Raw genomic sequence first — 6506 nt, 5'->3', positions numbered from 1 at the left:
TTTCTATCGGCGAATAGAAAACAGTGGGAGAACCAATCAGATTCGCGGATTTCCAATAGAACACAGCTGAGTTGTTATTATTCAACAAATACGCGCGGTGCCCATCTTTGGTCAGAATATTATTGTTATCCATCATCCGTACATAACAGATATCCTGCGATGTATGTTGGTTGAAAGAATTTGCTCAAAGTCTTGCAAAGCGCTACATAACCACAATTTTCCAAGCTGCAAAATTTGTTTCGTTGACAAGTTGTTGAATAATAAAACAATTATCCTTCTTGATCTTGCAGAATATCAGGTGATATTCCGCGCAATTTCGCAGGATAATTATTTAGAGGTCGTCGATGGTCGATTATGAGCGGAGCTGCGTCACGGGGATTTCGCAGATCTTTTTAGTCTTAACTGTTCTGAAATTATTGGCAGGCAACTTAACCCATAAAGAAACATTATAGTTGAACATCTTAAGGAATATATAACCTTAATTTGCGGTTAGAAATAAAATCACGCCACGGCTATAGATATCGATTTTTTTTTTAAGACCAGCGGAAAAACTTGAAATGTAAAGCCTAAATTACAATTTTTTTTAATTTGCAATCCATTTCAATCCGAGCTATCTGCAGCGAAAAAGAAGCTCATTAACAGTTTCGGTGCTCTAATAAAGCAATTTTTGAATAAAAAGGGACTATTATTTTAAAAGTTCAAGCAAGCAAACCGTGTACGATCTCCTACCGGTATACGTTGGATCAACTGAGTGATCTAATCGGTTTGACACATAGAAAACTGAAATTGAAGAAGCAGAGACCGATACAACGTAGAATGAGAGAGTTAGTCTTGTACTATATTTCGGCTGGCCAAACCAGCCTTGTACCTGAAGAAGGCTGGTTTGGCCAGCCGAAATATAGTACAAGACTAACTCTCTCATTCTACGTTGTATCGGTCTCTGCTTCTTCAATTTCAGTTTACTATTATTTTGGCTGTTCAAAAATCTGTTAAATTCCGTGACAAAGCTCCTTTAAATGATTGCGCATGCCCAAAGTGCGACCCACTGTATTGTCTTTTAAGTATTATTGCCCAATTATGAAGATTAAAAAAAAAAAAGACGAAGAAAATCAAAATCGATGGGGAATCCCGCTCTCGAGAAACAGAGTTCAAAGTCAACTGGTACTCATTTCCTTGACTGCTAAGCTGAGAAACAAAATCACAAAAGGAAACATTACGTCTTTCAGTAAGACATTCCTCATTCTTTATACCTTAAAAACTTACACCGTCATACACCACCTTCCAGTGACGCACTTTGTAGCTGCAATTTTCAATTATTGTTTGTTTCTGACCTGTTGAACTGGCCAGCCTCTTAACAAATTTTGAAGCTCAATCTAACAGATTTATGTCTTTTCATCAGAGGCAAAGCCATGTCCAAAAAAATGCGGCAGTAACGCATTTTGCATGATCGATCCTTTGTTACCTAAAGATCAAAAATGCGAATGCAAAGTTGGCTTTGTGAAAGACAAGGATGGAAAGTGTGTAGGTGAGTGAACTAGTGTTCAATATTCCTTGTGTTACAATGCATGCTGATCTTATTGGTTCCAGCTTACAGACCGAATAGCTCCTGGCGGTGCTCCTGGCCAGAAGCGCTGATTGGTAAACGAGCTCTGCCTCGTATCCAGGTGCCGATCGGCCGGACGGTTGAGGCGGTAAGGCGGGGAAATAGGGAGCGCGGAGGTTGATGGTTAGGTAAAGCGAGCCGCGGAGCGCGTCCCTTTTCCCGTCCGCATCAGGCCCACAACGCCAAGCGAACCGTGCACGTCAGTCCCAAAACGCCAAGCGAACCGTGTGCGACCAAGGAGGAGTACGCCTGGGGACGAGGTAGCAACGAGCTTATTAGCATAATGTCGAATACAGTTGCTCATCATGGCTAGAAGCGACTTAAGACGACTGTAACTGAGAAGAAAGTAAGAAACTGGAGAAAGATATATACGAGAGAAAGATACGCCTTGATTCACAGTAATAAAGTTTTACTTACATTTTCTTTTGTTCTTTTGTAGCTTGCTGGAAAACCTCACACTGCCCGGCCTATTCCAAGTGCGAGAATAAACAGTGCACCTGCAAAGAAGAACTTGTACTGGGCAAGAGAGGATGTGAGCCTGGTGAGAACATAGACGTTGGGGGGGGGGGGGGTGGCAGGCTGTTTCAATGGTTTGATATAAGCTAAAACAATTATCGGGCGGATATACTAAAACAATTATAAAATAAGCGGGGAGTATTTGTCTCGCTCCTTCGCGACTTAGTAAATACCGTATTTTCTCAATTAAACGCCCCCGGCGTTTATTTAAAACTTGGCTCCGTGGATCCGGCGTTTATTTGAATGGTGCAGTTTATTCGAGCACAATGTTTATTAAACAAGAGTTTTTAATCATTATTTGTGACATGAATGTATCTTGCCATCATACCTAAAGCATATTACACCTCAAATTAACGCCTTAAGAGCACAGGTTTCCTACGGTCAAACATATGTCGGTAAGAGTCCTTAAATGGATTTCGCTCATACTCTTACCATGGGTAGGCCTTAATATAAAATAAATCACAGTATACTTTGTTTGGCTAAATATCGATTTGTTTTCGAGAAAATCGATAATTCTAAAATCCAGCAAAATTGACGCTTTCGGAGCTCAAAATTTATGCCGAGTTTGTTAGCTTCGCGTCGAAAAATAAAGCACTCTGGAAGAAAAATACCTATTTAATATCGAAGAATAACATCAAATTAGTACGTCGAAAGCAATTTCTGCTCTTAAAGTCCTTTTATTTACAAAATATAATTAAGTTTATTCGACACACTTTTGATTTAATTCAAAATAGGTCAAACTTATCGCTTTATTTAAGTATGAGCGAAGCGAAATAAATGGCCGAAAATTTGGTATTAGACAGATAAATGATTGTTCTTTTCGATACTAAAAGGATTTCCTGGAGAAATGATTTAGTGCGATGCTTTCAGATCTCAAAGTTGCTTAAAATTCGTTAATTTAACCGACCGTGACATTGTTGATCTTATCAACATTATGTAAACATTCCACGCAAAGGTTAATTTTCCCCATGTGAACTTCAACTGAGTAAAATAAAAACATAGACTTGCTTACCGTGGTGTTCGCTGATATGTTGTAAATCCTGTTTTCCTCATTTACGACAAAACCTAAGCCCTCGGCGAAGCTGTTATCCAATTTTCTTGACGCGCCATTTGTAACTGATTTCCACGTATTGAAGTGACAGTTCTTTTCCATGCATTCTTGAAAACAGTCCTGAGTCTTAACTGATCAGTGTAAACAGGAATACGAAGTACTTTGCTTTAAATCAACTTAAAGCTTAGCAGCAGTGGTAGATAAATCGATACGGCCGGCGAATCTTCGTTTCGAAAACCGCCATTTGAGATTTGTCGGCCCTTTGTCCTGCGGTATGCAGATAATTAATTCACACTTGAGTAACTTCCGGCACATGAAATCGACAACCACCGTGACCAGATAGCACCCTCCTTTTCGAAATATTGGTCGAGGCACTATTTTTATCATTTTAACATAAGCTCTCAATGAAGAACTTTTGGGCTGAACTTGTAATAAAGTTTCACTTCAGTTAGCCACCGTTCGAGAGAGTTGTTAAATGGTTGCATGAAATCCGGGTGGAAAGTTCTTCTGTTGCGTTGCTTCGCTTTGTTTCATATTTTTTATCCAGTTCTTACCCTTGTTCAAATTCTTGTCCCTTCTTCAGTGGAAAATTTGAAACGACGTTAAAATCCCTATAAGACGGAGATCTCTTTTAGACGAACTGAGTTGGAGCCGGTCCCGAAGGTACCCGTTTCAGAGAGAGTTGGCTGTACACAAAGCCTTAGATGGCGTCGTTGGATCCGTCTCCCGTGAATGTCAGTTAAAAATATATATTCCGCTGTGTAGTCTAGCCTGTAAACAAGCTCTCCTTCTTTTTTTTTTTTTTTTGTATTTTATTTTTTTTTTTAGAAATTACAATGACAATAATACATACAAGAACCTAATGACAATGCTACAGACACAAACGAATTACAATATTAAACAAGCCTTGCACAACGTGACTTAAACTTAGTACAAATTGAAAGGACCAAATAAAAAACAAAAAAACAAAAACAAAAACAAACAAACTGCCTCCGACAGCGGGTACAGATACAGGTAATTTTTGGTTAATTTACTACAATAAGAATAAGAAAAAGAAAAAGAAAGGGTGACAATTAAAAAGGATTTAATTAGACATTAAACCTAAGGTGATAATAGAGGGAGCAGAGGCTCCCACTTCGTAAAATGGTAATTTAGATTATTGTTCTCTCTCGCAATGAAACGTTCCAGTTTGTAAGTATTCTTAATACGTTCTAATAAAAGTCTTGGTGATAAAAATTTGTCATTTAATTTGAAAAGATACAGGAGATATTTGCCTTCAAGAATGATATAGTTCATCAAAGAACTGTGAGTTTCTTTATTACTTATTCCAAATAAAACATCTGTGATCTCGAAGTCCTTAGAGACTTTTAATTGGTCTCTAAACAAGTTCACAACTTCATTCCAGAACATCCTAACTCGTGGACAATAGAAAAAGAAGTGTTCTATAGTTTCTATGTCCGCTTTACATAGGTAACATAATGGGGAGTCGACTATTTTGAATTTATGAAGCGACTTGTTTGTGTAGAGAATCCTATTTAATATTTTGTACTGAAATTCGCGTAGTTTTGTACTCAAGGTTACTTGGAATGGTAAAAGGAATATGTCTTTCCAGTTTAATTGAAAAGACTCGGTATTAAAAAGATCTTCGTATTTCTTTATGGCAGTGGGCGCATGTACAATTTTAGAGATCAGGCTGCTATACAAAGATTTTGATTGCAATTTTTCTACTTCGTTTTCTTCGTTGTTAATTTTGATATGAAAAGTGGAGAGATTTAGTGGATGTGTGTGAAAAGGTATAAGACCTCTGTTTGCGTATAAAGTATTTCGCCAATGTAATGGAAGAGCCTTGTATATACTGAACAGTAAGAAAGTGTCTATGGGTGAAAGAGCCGATCGCAAAGGTTCTTTTTTAAACACAAGCTCCCCCGCACAGTCGTAGAGCTCGCCAACTTTATATAAACCATGTTCACGTATTTTGGCGCTGAAGACAGATTTACCTTCAATACAGATGTACTTGTTGTTCCATATTACTTCATTAGAAATTTCTTCCAGTGTAGAGGGATCTGTTTTATTCATAGAGGACCATAGGATTAGACATTCCTTATAGAAGATCGGAGTAACTACCGATAGCCTTTCAAAGTCAAAATTGCAATGAAATAGGAATTTGCCTCCCACCCTTTTAAGATACGTATCTAAAAAAAATTTCCAGCCTGCGGTGTACGGATCTAAATATCTTTTTATACATATTATTCTCTGTGCAGAGATCATTGACCCGATATCAGGCATGTTTAGACCTCCTTTCTCAACTGGATTAATAAGCGCCGTTCGTTTTATTTTATCTTTACCTTTCCATACGAACGTGTAGATGAGCGAATTTAGTTTTTTAATAAAATCTTTTTTACAAGAAACCAAAGCTGCGCGGTATAGGATTTTTGGAATAACGAACGATTTGATTACTTGTATTCTGCCGATAATTGTGAGGCCTCTCCAACTCCAACCTTGCAGAAATTCTTTGACACTTTTTTCAATTGACTCGAAGTTTCTTTTATCAAACAATAGGTGGTCGTTAGTAAAACAGACACCGAGAATCTTAACAACGTCTTTAATCTCTTCCACACCGAAATCCTGGGGGTGTAGCACCATATTACCTAGTGGAAGGATTTCAGTTTTTTCGTGGTTCATTTTTAAACCAGCGTATCTGCCGAAAAGCTTGACAGTGTTCATGAGAACAAAGAAAGAGGCTCTGTCACGAACAAACGATGTCATATCGTCCGCAAAAATTGTTAGTTTTAATTCGTTTCCATCGACGGATATACCCTTTATCTGTTTATTATTGCGGATGTTGACTGCCAAGGTCTCAAGAGCGATAATAAAAAGAAATGGGGAAAGTGGGTCTCCCTGGCGAACACCCCGCTTGAGTTGAAAGGAGGAAGTGACAAAACCGTTATTGATTACACAACTCGATGTGTTATTATAAAATGTTTTTATCCAGGCAATAAAAGATTTTCCGAAGCCAAAGGTTTCTAAAGATTTTAAAAGAAAGTCCCAATTAAGCGAATCAAAAGCTTTTTCAAAGTCTATAGCAGTCAGAATACCTCTGTAGCTTTTTAGTTTTGTGAAATCAATAACATCATTGATAGTACGGACTGCATCAAAAATAGTCCGACCCTTGACGAATGCGTTTTGATCATAGTGAATAATGTGGGGGAGGACTTTCTCCAGTCTTTTAGAGATCGCCTTTGAGCCGATCTTGACGTCGACGTTCACTAAGGAGATTGGCCTCCAGTTCTTAATCAGCCTCCTATCTCGGTTTTTCTTCTCAATAAGAGTGATTAC

The 6506-nt window shown here is 38.1% G+C and overlaps 1 long non-coding RNA gene across 1 annotated transcript; it reads left to right on the top strand.

Annotated features, from left to right (window-relative positions):
- The first annotated feature begins 1371 nt into the window (after nt 1–1371).
- On the top strand, nt 1372–4640 carry LOC144640052 (uncharacterized). The gene is made up of 3 exons (XR_013568274.1): nt 1372–1525; nt 2043–2144; nt 4576–4640. It is a non-coding gene; the product is annotated as an uncharacterized LOC144640052 (long non-coding RNA).
- Nucleotides 4641–6506: the final 1866 nt, after the last annotated feature.

Source organism: Oculina patagonica, unplaced genomic scaffold (genome assembly GCF_052425735.1).
Source record: "Oculina patagonica isolate OP01 unplaced genomic scaffold, crgOcupat unplaced173, whole genome shotgun sequence".
Taxonomy (NCBI): Eukaryota; Metazoa; Cnidaria; class Anthozoa; order Scleractinia; family Oculinidae; genus Oculina; species Oculina patagonica.
Note: the sequence above shows the minus strand (reverse complement) of the source record. Positions and strands in the feature narration are given on the sequence as shown.